The following is a 13,618-nucleotide window of genomic DNA, read 5'->3' as shown; positions in this document are numbered from 1 at the left end:
TCCCCCAAACTGAGGATTGGGCAATACCACAGAACCTCAGGAAAGGGGGGAAGAGCGAGCTTCGGCCCCACCGATGGAGGAGTGGGCGGAGGCTGGGTTTCCCACCTCGACTGCACCTGGGCACTCGAGGGTGAAGAGGAAAGTGAGAATCTGAAGTTTTGAGACCTCTGACTGGCCGGGAATAGCTCCTGGGGCAGGGGGCAAGGATGGGACCATAGCCGGAGAGAGTCCCGCGGTCCCCCCTGCTTCTGGCGCGGGTCCCTGCGTCCGGTTGTGGAGCGTCTCGCGCGGGGAGGGGGCGGGGGGAGCGGCAGCTCGCGGTGTTGTTCACTCGCGCGTCGAGCACACGGTGGGTCCGGCGGCCGGTGGGCGCCCCAGGCGGCGTTCCCAGTGGCCTGGCGCCTCGGCCGCTGTCCTGAGCGGGTTCCGCCCCAGAGCCCGACCCTCCTGGGAGCCCTAGGTGGAGTCCCGCGAGCCGAGGGGGACCGGCGACCGCTGCCGAAGCATGAAGAAGGGGTAAGCGAGAGCCCCCAAGATTTCACGGTGAGCGCGAGTCCCTGAGGAATTGCTTTTTTCGGGGAGGGGGTGCTGGGAGAGGAACTCTTCCTCACCGGCCGGAGCAGACCGAGGGGTGTGTGGCCCGCATAGGTGACGGGGATGGATGGGCGCGCCTCCCCCGCCCCGGCCCCCACCCCCATCCGCGGGTTTCCCGAGCGCCCACCGCCCACCCGCCAGCCGGGCTGGGTGCCGAGGGAGACGGCGGCGGGCGCGCCCGGGGTTCGGCTGCAGGGACCGCCCCGGGGCTGCTTTCGCCGGAGAGACTGCGGGTCTCACCTGAGGTGCCACCGCCCGGGCTTCCCTGCCCACCCGCGCCCACGGTCCGCCCCGTGCCTCTTTCCGGGGGAGGCGGTAGCCCCGGGCGACAGAGAAACCTCTGCTCGCTCTACGTGCCTGGAGCTTAGTAAAGCCGGCTCGTGCGTTTGCGTGTTTGCTCCGCGAGTCGGTGTCTAAAGACATAACGGTAAAAAAGCGAGTGCAGGCATCCTTTTCTTGGTTGGAAGGGTAGGCGAAGCAGTGCCGTCGCTTCTGGTGCCCGTTCGTGGGGGCTGCCTCGGGCAGAGTTAGGGAGCCGCTCACTCAGCGCTCATGTCGGCAGGACTCGCCCATTGTGCCACCCAGATAATTATTCAACTATGCAGCATCCATTGCACCTTTCCCATTTTTCTTTTCCCCTTGCTACAGCATGCCCCCTAGCTTCGGTACTCTGACACCTTCTCTTGCACTTGCGGATGATGAACTGGAATAACGATGAAAGAAAGCACATCCTATCTCAACATACACGACCTGCCCTATAACCGATTAATTAATTGATCCCCAGCTAGACTAGGTGCTTAAATATGACTTACTCTAATCATTTCCTTTTCTGTATAATGTGTGCGGTGGATTCGACCTAAATTTTTTCTTTGGTGTTAGATTCACGGTTAGCTAAGGTCTTTTTTCTTTTCACTAATTGATGTAATTGACTTATGGGTTATTCAATCCGTCTAATGTTCTTAAATTTAAACTTGCGTGGTAGGTAACATTCATTTTTCTGATCATAGCACTATATCATGATTAAAAATGCAGTCTAAATTTGAACTCTCTGAAACAGTTTATCCTTTATGCTCTAAGTTTCTGTTAGGAAACATATTTTTGTTTATATTGAATATTCGAATGAAGTATTTGATGTAAAATTTCGGAAGTTTTGAATAAGAAAAGTTTTGTATTTGTTTTTCAGTAACAGAATATGTCATTACTAATCGTTACCTTCCATTGAATGGAAGAATTTAATATTTAAGGTGAGGATTTTAACCACCGTATCAGTCATTCCCTAATTTATCCGATTTTATTTTTTATTCACTTTTGTCTTTGCAATATCTTGTATTTAATTATTTGTTTTAGAATCCAATTTTTTTTTCTAACTTCGATCTACAAGTATAAGTAGGCTTCAGTTTTGCATGATCTACCTGAAGGATGAATTTTTATTTGAAAATACAAGAAACAGCTGTTGGTTACTTGATTTTTATGTTAAAAACTGTTTACATCTCATTATTTAAATGATTCACTATCAAAAATAAGTGTTGTATTTTTATAGTTTTCCTTTTCCATCTTGTTTACGCTTGTTGCATTAACCCGTCTGATAAAAGAGAATCACATATAAGCATTGCAGAGGCAGTTTTAAGGTACGGTAATTGTTTTATGGCACTTGGAAGTGGCGCACATATAATATAAGTTGATGGTGTAGGATTAGTTGCTTGGTTAGGAAATGACCTTGCAATTTACAAAATGGACACCTTTGTGCCTTGATTTCCTTATATGTAAATGGAGATAATATTTAGTAGATAGTGTGCATAAATTCAGGAGAGGTGTGTTTTTGTAGTCCTTTTAAAGAAAATTTAAATAGCTGATGAATGATAAAAAAATTTCTGTGAAAAATAAAATGGAAAAATGTCAGAATTTTCCTTGTCATGTTAGAATGGCTGATTAACATTGATTCTTGCTTTGGAGAGAGACGCCTCTGAATTGAAAAATGTTTCTCATCTATCAGTGGTTTTAAATAATTGCAGACATAAAGGTTATTACAGTTAATACCTACCTGTAGTTAAACATATAGATAAAATAGTTAATAGTAAATAAAAATTATGACTTGATAATAAGAATATTGAATTAAGTTAGTGAAGAATAATATAGTCAAAAAATATTAAGGCCTTTTTTGTTAAAAATTTGCAGGTGTTACAATCCAAAATGCTTAGTCGTGATCATTTATAAGGTATGCTATAGAGTTACTTTATTACTCATGTTTGTAAATATCCATATATTCAGAGACAGTGTATTAATATTGTACAAGACTATAATTATACATTTTGCTTTATTTTAGGAATAACTTAAAATATCTTTCCAAGTACTTGATTTTCATTATCATAGTACATAGTACCTTGTGATTTCCTTATTGGACTACTATCAAAAGATTATATTATTAGCACTTTTACCAAAACAGTGCTTTTGGTTACTTTGTGAGAAAACGTCATATAGATAAGACTATTAAAGTGTGTTTAAAGTTAACTATTGTATGGTTTCTTTTTTGAGAGTGATTGTTTTATAATGTTTTCTTGAATTAAAATTTAGCTGTCACTGTCACTTGGGTAAATGCAGTAAAGTCATGGTTTTTTTAGTTATTTGAGGAGAGGAACTGACCTGCAGCTTATTGTCGTAAATCCAAAGTTGTCAGTGTAGTGTTTAACAAATAGTAGGGGTTCAATTTTCTTTTTTGAACAAATAAAATGAATGTGTAAAGAATATCCATTGAATTAATATACTCAGTGAAACATTTTTAAAGATTTATCAAACATTTTAATTAATGAAATGTATAACTTTATCTCAGGAGAAAAGAGAAAAATGAATTTGGAGGTTCTTTGAACTCCATTTACCTGTTCAGATCTAATTCCATTATCTGTACACTTTTGAATTGGCACTAGATACTTAGCAGTCTTTGATTTATGAAATATTAACAATTTTCTTCTTATAGCTCACTTTATGAAGATGTATGTCAGCATATTTTTTGTTTTCCCTACACTAGATAGAAGTGTGTTTGATTCTTTGTGACTTAACTTTTCTAGTGAAATAGTAATACAAAGATATATGTAAATTAAATCCTGTGCTAAATGCCTGAGTACCTAGTTGTTAAAAATAAATGACCCCTGAGGTGGAACTTTTTATAAAATTAAGAATCTTGTGTTTTTAGTTTATCACATTCAGCTTGTAATTTTGTGAATTGGTAGTTCTAACTTACTACATGATTGATTATATTTTACAACTTGTAAAATGGTTTGGAACTTGGGTCTTATTTTCTCAGAAACGGTATGCTTAGTGGTTAGAGTCACAGACAGCCCACTACTTAAATAATAAAATACCTGAATTATAAGATTATGTTAATACTAAAAAAATCATAAAATTATGTTAATAATTAGCATAAGTATATTCAAATACCTATAATAATTTGTATGACAGTCTTTCTATGGGAAAAATAAGTTTCAGATCTACCTTGAAATGCTAGGATCTGTAACTCTCATGTTAGACATGACAACATTAGGAACTTGTTCTCTTTCACCCAGTGGACTTGAAGAGGAGGCTGTTTCTCAGTTCAGTGAGTGGCATAGCCTTACATTATCTGGGACGAGAAGTTAGGGCATGACAGAAATTAGAAGGAAATGCAGTCTTCTGTGTGACTTTACTTCTCAAGATATTTGATTATAAAATGAAAAGGTAGATGTCGATGACTTCTGAGGTGTGTTTTAGCTACAAATAAAATTCCAAGGCTTGATGTAACTTTGAAGCTTGATGTAATCCCACTTTTTTCTGATCATTTTCCCTAATATTACAGCTTACGTATCTCTGTGAGGACGTTTCTTTCTGGACCTACCTCTGAAAAAGAAAGTAGCCTTAATCCTTTCTCACATGCCTGTTCTCAGAAGCAGTATTTTTTAGTCTCTTAAAGGTGTTATTTTTGTGATGGGTTTTACATTTGTTTTAAGTTTTAAAATAAACTCCCAGCACTGTCAAAAAATAGGATTTTTCTTTTGGATTGTTTCCTTTGTTTCCTTATTTTGAGCTATTAGTAAAGCCAGGGTAGATTTTATTCATACTTTGGAGAATGATCATATCCAGTGAATCTCCATAGAATTTTTTAAAGGAAAAAATGGAATGAGGTGATGAAGTGGGAGTATGAAGATACAAAGATGGGTTATTGCCCCATGAAGTATGGGGCACCTTGTATTTGTAGCAGCCTTACCTGAGGTGCAGTGAAGCTTTGGTATGGATGTCATGGGACTGAAGGCAGATTGAGAAAGTGAATCTATGAACTCCTTGAGGACGGTTTTGTTGTTAGTGTTTGGTTGTTTTGTTTTGCTTCATTTTTGTGTTCCTAGTGCCTGTTTTTGGTTTAAGCTAAATGGAATGGATTTTGATTGTATGCAATTACTACAGCATAAAAGAGAAGTCATTCTCTTCCTAGGTGGAAAGATCAGGGTGCTGTGAGGGAAGAGGTAAAAAAAACACAGCTATTTTTGTCATATGCATTGGAGTATTTAATAGGTTTTTTAATTAACTCCTTATTTGGAGATCAGTGATATTAAAAAATAATGTGTAACATGGTCCAAAAGGAAAAGAAGTAACATTGTTTGCTTGCTATATGTACAAGACACTGTATAGGTACTATCACATTTATTATTTCTCTTGTTTAGTTGCTACCATAGCCCTATGAGGATTTAATTGAAGAAAAAGGTTAACTGAATTGAACAGGTTGTTTGTTCTGCCTAGCAGAAGCCCAGATTCTCTCAGAACTGCTTTATCTCCCCTTTTACCGATAAGTTACTGTTGGAGTAGTTGTTTTAATAACTTGATAATAGCAATTCTGCCTGCCTGCTACCGTCCCCTCATTTGTAATTGGTTCATTTAGTGGATCCTCCTTGTTAAACCAATGATTCGTAGTTCATAATCAGCACATAATTATTGAGGGCCAAGTAGGTGCTAAAAAGGATAGGTCTCTATTCTCTTGGAGTTAACAGTATAGTAAAAAACAGGTGTTGAACAAAACATTTGTACTTAGAAATTTTGGTGAATGCTATAAAGGAAAAGAAGAGGGAACTGGATTTACATTGGGAGTTAGGGGAGGCTTCTTGGAGGCAAGATTAGTGGAAGTTAGCTAGGTGGAAAAGGAAGAGAATGCAAAGAACAGATGAAACAGTTAAAGCTTAGTGTAAGAGGGATTGTGACTTGATAGGAGGTTGCGGAGGTAAACAGAAGCCAGACTATGCAGAGGGCCTACATGAGGCTTGGTTTAACAAAGTTAAGGATTTTAAGTCTCTTGGGGAAGGCCATGAAGAGTTTTAATCAGGTTAATTACTAGATCAGATCTATCTTTTATAAAGATCACTTTGGCTTGGAAGGTGCCAGAGAGACCAATCACAATTCTGTTCATTTCTGTGGTTTATTGGCCTGATTTTAGACACTTGCACTAAGCCAAGTCACTCAGAACTTTTCCTGGATCCTCCATGCCCAGAGGTTGAATAATTTGTTTTCTCTTCAATTGCTGAAGCTGTGAGATACAAAACTCTGGAACTGTTAATGGCCTTGTTTCTTGCCCTGTGAGCTAGATAAGCTGGGGCTTCTAGAACAAAGAGTGCAAAGAAGCAGATGCACAGAGTCCTGACTGTATTCGAGTTCCTTTGTCCATGGTCCTGAGATTGGGTTCCAGAGACATCCTAGTTATCTTTGTCATAAGTCCTCCTTTTTGCATAAACTGTTAGAATTGTATTTGTGGTACTTGTCAGCCAGCAAACTGAGTCCTCTCATAGATCAAGTAATTTGCTCAAGGTCACATGGCTAATAGAAACGGAGATGGAATTTGAACACAGATATGTGTGATTTCAAAGTCCCATTTTTTCCCTACTCCCTTATGCTGCAAAGGTACCATTTCTTAAACTAAAGGTCCTAAAGGAATTCTAAGGAGGTGGATTTCAGGTGTGGTGACATCTATTGGATGATGATGACAGCAAAGTTTTTTTGTTTGTTTGTTTGTTTGTTTGTTTGTTTGTTTGTTTTAATTTGGTGTGCTTGATAATAGTTAATCCAGCATCTAGCCATTCGTTATTCCTAACCCCTAGCCAGGTGTACTTCAATAAAGTTACATTGACTAACTTATTTGAAAAGAAGAAAAGCTTATGGTATCAGGGCATGGATTAACTTGTTTGATTCATTTACCAGAAAATATCAAGTCTCTTATGTTTTCACCTTATGCTACAAAAGTAAGCTTGTTTTCTAGTCATTTTAATGGGGACATCTCTTGTCTTATTTTGCTGAATTTTCATAACATACATGTGCTAGAGGTTATGCCAGAGAATTGTGGAAAGGTTAAATGAAAAGGGAGGAACAGTGAAGCATTTTATATTATGGTCGAGGATGAAGACTAGCACTCATTTCTTAAAATTATTTTTATAGATTTAGAGGGTACAAGCTACATGGATATATTGCATAGGGGCAAAGCCTGGGCTTTTTAGTATAGTGTACATTGTACTCATTAAGTAATTTCTCATCCCTCACCCACCGTCTATCCTTCCACTCTTCAGAGTCTCCATTGTCTATTATTCCACTCTTTATGTCCATGTATACAAATTATTTAGCTCCCACTTATAGGTGAGAACATATGGTATTTGACTTTCTGTTTCTGAGTTAGTTCACTTTAGATAATGGTCTCTGGTTCCATCCATGTTGCTGCAAAAGAGATGATTTCATTCTTTTTAATGGCTGAGTAGTATTCCATTATTTGTATTTAAATTTTCTTTAATCATTCGTCGATGGACACTTAGGTTAATTCTGTATCTTTGCTATTTTGAATGATAGCACTCATTTTTTTAAAACCAGAATAAAAGCCCTGTGTGGTACATCATAATACATGACTACAAATTTATCAATTTTGTTATTTTCAAAGAATCTTCATTTAGTTTCATTGATTTTTTTTCTCTTTATTTCCTGTTTTCAATTTCATAGATTTCTGCCTTAATTATTCCATGGTGTATATGTGCCACAGTTTCTTAATCCAATCTATCATTGATGGACATTTGGGTTAGTTCCAAGTCTTTGCTATTGTGAATAGTGCCACAATAAATATACGTTTCCTTTTGTCTTTATAGTAGCATGGTTTGTAATCCTTTGGGTATATACCCAGTAATGGGATCGCTGGGTCAAATGGTAATTCTAGTTCTAGATCCTTGAGGAATCGCCACACTGTCTTCCACAGTGGTTGAACTAATTTACACTCCCACCAACCTGTAAAAGCGTTCCTATTTCTCTACATCCTCTCCAGCACCTGTTGTTTCCTGACTTTTTAATGATTGCCACTCTAACTGGTGTGAGATGGTATCTCATTGTGGTTTTGATTTGCATTTCTCTGATGACCAGTGATGATGAGCATTTTTTCATGTGTCCATTGGCTGCAGAAATGTCTTCTTTTGAGAAGTGTCTGTTCATATCCTTTGCCCACTTTTTGATGGAGTTGTTTTTTTCTTGTAAATTTGTTTGAGTTCTTTGTAGATTCTGGATATTAGCCCTTTGTCGGAAGGGTAGATTGCAAGTATTTTCTCCCATGCTGTAGGTTACCTGTTCACTCTGGTGGTAGTTTCTTTTGCCGTGCAGAAGCTCTTTAGTTTAATTAGAACCCATTTGTCAATTTTGGCTTTTGTTGCCATTGCTTTTGATGTTTTAGTCATGAAGTCCTTGCCCATGCCTATGTCCTGAATGGTATTGCCTAGGTTTTCTTCTAGGGTTTTTATGGTTTTATAGATCCTTTCTGTTTTCTAATACAGACTTCATGATATTTTCAACTTAAAACAGGTTTATTGGGATGTATTCCCATCATAAACTGTGGACCATCTGTATATACACTTGGTGCCATAAATTCCAAGCACTGCTTTTCATGCATCCCACACATTTTTATAGATTGTATTTTCATTTTCACTTAATGCAAAGTATTAAGAAATTTCTCTTGAGACTTTGAACCATGTGTTATTTAGAAGTGTGATGTTTAATCTCCAAATGTTTTGAGATTTTCCCATCTATCTTTCTGAGATTGCTTTCTAGTTTAATTGCATTGTGATCTGAGAGCATATACTCTGTTAGTTCTGTTCTTTTAAATTTTTTCAGGTGTGTTTTATGGCCCAGAATATAGTCTGTCTCAGTGAATGACTTATGTGAGCTTGAGAATAACGTGTATTCTGTTGTTGTTGGTTGAAGTACTATATAAATAGCAGTTAGATCCAGTTGATTGGTGGTGGTTAGTTCAACTGTATTGTTACTGATTTTTTGCCTTTCAGTTAATTACCGATAGAAGAATGTTGATATATCCAGTTGTGATCATGAGTTCATGTTTCCCCTGGTAGTTTTATCAGTTTTTTTGCTCCACATTTTGATGCTCTGTTAGGTGCATATACATTAAGAATTGTTAGGTCTTGGAGAATTTGCCCCTTTGTCAGAATGCAATGCCTTTCTTTATCCCTGTTAATTTCCCTTGCTCAGAAACCTACTTTGTCTCAAATTGATATAGCTACTTCAGATTTGTTTTGATTCATGTTAGCATGGTATATCTTTCTCCATTTCTTTACTTTTAATCTATTTCTATATTTAAAGTGGGTTTCCTATATACAATATATAGTTAGGTCTTTTTTTTTTTTTTAATGTACTCTGTCTCTTACCTTTTAATTGGTATATTTAGACCATTCACATTTAAAGTGATTATTGATATAATTGTATTAAAATCTAATGTATTTGCAACTGTTTTTTATTCATTGCACTTGTTCTTTGTTTCATTAAAAAGAATAAGTTGGCTGGGCTGGTGGCTCACACCTGTAATCCCAACACTTTAGGAGGCTGAGTCAGGCCAGTCACTTGAGCCCAGGAGTTTGAGACCAGCCTGGGCAACATGGTGAAACCCTGTCTCTACAAAAAAATACAAAAATTAGCCAGGTGTGGTGGCATGCACCTGTAGTCCCAGCTACTTGGGAGGCTGAGGTAGGAGGATCACTTGAGCCTGGGAAGCGGAGTTTGCAGTGAGCCAAGATTGTGCACTATACTCCGGTCTGAGTGATGGAAGGAACCTCTGTTTCACCCCCTCCACCCCCCAAAAATGTCCTCTCTTTTTCTGCTTTCTCTGACTTTAATTGAGCACTTTGTATGGTTTCCTTTTCTCTCCTCTCTTAGCATATCAATTATACTTCTTTCTTTTTAAAATGTTTTGTAAGTGGTTGTCCTAGTTTGCCTCTCTTTTTGTATGATTACTGAGGAGAAGTCCAATTTAATTTTTATCACTATCCCTCTATAGGTAAAGTGGTTTTTCTCTGTCTTTCAGAATTTTTCTTTGTCTTTGGTTTTCTGCAGTTTGAACATCACATGCCTACGTGTAGATTTTCTGGTATTTATCCTGCTTGATGCTCTCTGAGCTTCATGGATTTGCTGTTTGGTTTCTTAATTTTGGAAAAATTTTGAGCACCTGTATATGCTAGGCATTGTACTAAATATCTTATGTGTGTGATTTAATCCTCACGACAACCCTGTGAAGAAGTATGATTCTCATTATTTGTGGTGGGAACTAAGTTTTAAATATAGACCACTACAGAATTTTTTTACAATAGTCACTAAAATTTAACTGCCTTGGGCTTACCCCTTAAGCTTCCTCTAGATGTAATGAAAAAATTGAATTATTTTGATTTACTTGTTAGGTCACAATACTGCAGGTGAGTGTTGGGGACTGATTTCAGAGTTCAAGTCGTGTGCAGTGTATCAGATTTGTGTACCATCAAAGGAGTTGAATGAAAATGGCTATATTGTGTCCTTTTGATGAGATGCAACTATTTTACCAGCAATTTGCATACATTTGAAAGTTGACTGAACCAATTAATGGAGAATCCAGTACTTTGCTTTAATTTAAAGATGATCTCAATTCTTAAGTGATTGGGTGCTGTTACTAGAAATAGAGAAGCCCAAACAATGAGTAGGTTTCCTTTTTGGGGAGAGTGGGGAATGATGGATAATGAATTTGATTTTGGATATTTTGAATTTGAATTAGTGAGATGTCCCTGTGGAGCTATCTGGCAGACTGATAGCACAGGACTGTATATTGTCAGGACTGTTATGGCTGATTGTATAAGTTTGTGTAAGTAATTTAGAACCCTTAATGGTTAAAGATCTGGCAATGATGGATGATGAGGAGAAAGTGTAGAAAGAACTAGGTATAACAAAACTGTTGACTCCTAACATTGAGTGGAAAGAAAAAGGAGAGACAGAAGAGGATGCTGAAGGTGTGATCAAAGGATGTAATGTGTTGCATTCTTAATATGACTGTTCTCTTGGGACAGGGGATAAGGCCTTGTGGTCTGGCCAGATCTCCGAAGAGGAATGCCAGATGCTAGTGAGTAGGAAGGGAAGCAAAGAAAAAGTGTGTTGATGGTTTTGAAAGCAGAGGAGAATGACGGTTGCAGGAACTTGGTAAGGACAAAGTTGTTTTATAATAACGAGGCAATGAATGGATAGGGTAGAATATTTATGTCAGAAAGAGACACTTCGGAGATGGAGATCTCATAGGTAGAACTATTAAAAGAGTCTGTGCACAGACACTTGATGTGCTTAGTAGTAGAAGGAAAGGTGCTACTCCTCAGGACTGGAAGTACTGGCAGTGGAGCCCTCGAGAGATGGGGTTCAGTTTTTAAAGCCTTGCTCTTGTCTGTATACTTCTAACAGTTGCTCTAGGCTTGGCAAGTAGTAAAGCCACATCATTTGAAGTGAGAATCTTAGAGGGATGAAGTAGGTTATGTGTTACTACTGATTCCTGTATTTTAAAATGTATTCTTCTTGCTTGCAAAAACAAGTCTTTTTTATTGTGATAGAGGCAGTGCACAACTGCATGCCTTATATACAGTAGATAGTGTTAACATCATAAAAATCACCATTTTCACTATCACAGAAGGAAATGAAATAGAGCATGTCTTTCAGTGGATTTGTACATACAGAACTTAATTTCATTCATTAGCATTCACAAGAAAATGTAAATTTTTTGATAATGCTGTACTAAGTACAGAAAGATGACATTAATGACTTCTTATCAGTTAAACATGAATTTCAATATGTATTTCGTATAGTAGGGATGGATTTATGAGTTCCTCAACAATTTTAATTAAATTCATTAAATTCACTCATTATTAATGGTTATGTGAGAGGTCATGTTAGGAACAGAAAGTGCAGTGAAAATAGTATTTGTTTTACTATTCTAATGAAATCTTCTTTGAGGTATAAGAGATAATTGTTATAAAAGGGCTTTTGGAACAAGTCTATATTAATGTAAGATGCTACTGTTAAATTTTAAGACTAGGGAAATAGGACCGTAGACGAGATCATGATTTACATTTTTCATTAAATAATCAGTGTGGTATGTAAATGTTTCCAGTGTAATCAGTGACTAGAATAAACAAATATTTGTTTTGGTTATCATCAACTTAGCTTTATTATTTTGAATTTTAAGTGACTATACCAATAATATTGAACTTAAACTACAGAAAGATGGTGATGATTTATTGAAAATTAAGTCACTTATTTTTAATTATGTTGTTTCTATTTGAATTTGTTTTTCATTTGTAGCTGCCTCACCAAATATTAGTAGAATTATCTATAGTTGACCTTATTTGAGGGTTATGGTGAAACATGTAAGTTATAGATGTAGCTCATCTTAAGAAAACATAATATGAATGAGATTACTAATGGAGTGAGTTTGGATAAAAATAAGAGAAAAGGTACAAGGACTAAGTCCTGGAGTCCTCAAAGAATTAGAGGTACAGAAGATAAAGAAAAGGATGCACTAGCAAAGGAGACTGAGAAGGAGGTGGGAGAAAAGCCAAGAACTTGAGGTACCCTGGAAGTCAACTTAAGCAGGTGTTTAAAGGAGTGAAACGCAGTCGAGTTGTATCAGATGCTGTTAATAGTTTGAGTGAGAAGAGGTCTGAGAATTAGCCGTTGGCTATAGCAGATAACTGACCGTGGTGAGATGGTTTGGCACAGTGCGGGGAATGAAAGCCTGAACAGGACAGATTTTAGTGAGAATTGGAAGAGAGAAATCAGATAACTCGTTCAAGAAATTTTGCCATAAAGGAGAACAGAAATTGGGAGAGGAGTGGCTGGAGGGAGAAGTGGGACCAAGAGAAGTTTTTGTTGGTGGTGGTGGTTGCTTTTTTTTTTTTTTTTTTTTTTTAAGATAGGTGAAATTATAGCGTGTCTCTATGCCAGTAGAAGTGATTCAGAAGAGGGAAAAATGATGATACAGAAGAAAGGAAGGATAATTAATTCATATTGCTTAAATAGGATTTGGGAACTGGCCTAGAACTTTGCCACTGGGTGAAATGGTTTCTGTGGAGAAATTTTTGACTTTGACATAGACAAATTACAAATGCCTAATAACGCAATTCATCTATTGTTTTATAGTTGTAGATTATCTTTATTGATGTGCACTGTACTCTTTTACATATTTTAAAGCTTATGTCTAATATTACTAAGTTTAAATCAGTTATTTTTTGTGACTAGGCCATAGCAAATAAGCATTTTATAGTATGTGATTATTGTCTTTAGTTGGAATAGTTAATGCTATTTGATTAAATGGATTTTTGAAAGCTTTACTGAAATACAGTTGACATGTAATAAACTGTACAATTGGATGAGTTTGGATTTATGCATACACTCTATCATGACATCAAAATAATGAACCCCCAAAAGTTTCCTAGTTACTTTTATAATCCCTGCATCCTACCTCTCCCTTCTGCATCTACAAACCCTCACCCCTTCCCTAAGCAATGACTAATCTACTTTCTGTCACTGTAGGTTAGTTTGCATTTTCTAAAATTTTACATGTATGGAATCATGTAGTCTGCATATAGTATGCAACACAGTCATGTGTTGCTTGATGACAAGGATACGTTCTGAGAAATTGTTAGGCAATTTTGTCATTGTGTGAACATCATAGACTGTACTTACACAATTCTAGATTGTA

At 37.3% G+C, this 13,618-nt stretch overlaps 1 protein-coding gene across 6 annotated transcripts in view; it reads left to right on the top strand.

Annotated features, from left to right (window-relative positions):
- Position 1: 1 nt before the first annotated feature.
- The window catches only part of LOC105492062 (WASP family member 1), a 74,013-nt gene continuing 60,396 nt past the window's right edge, over positions 2-13,618 (top strand). Inside the window, exons 1-2 of one of the 6 annotated variants that reach the window (XM_011758925.3) lie at positions 4-543; positions 2,770-2,809. The gene's annotated coding sequence lies outside the window, so the exon portion shown is untranslated. Of the gene's footprint in view, positions 544-1,777; positions 1,839-2,769; positions 2,810-13,618 lie in introns of all 6 variants that reach the window. The other 5 variants (XM_071096288.1, XM_011758928.3, XM_011758927.3 and 2 more) reach the window with 5 other exon arrangements.

The sequence above is a fragment of the Macaca nemestrina genome, chromosome 5 (genome assembly GCF_043159975.1).
Source record: "Macaca nemestrina isolate mMacNem1 chromosome 5, mMacNem.hap1, whole genome shotgun sequence".
In the NCBI taxonomy this organism is placed as follows: Eukaryota; Metazoa; Chordata; class Mammalia; order Primates; family Cercopithecidae; genus Macaca; species Macaca nemestrina.
This window is presented reverse-complemented; position numbering and strand designations above follow the sequence as displayed.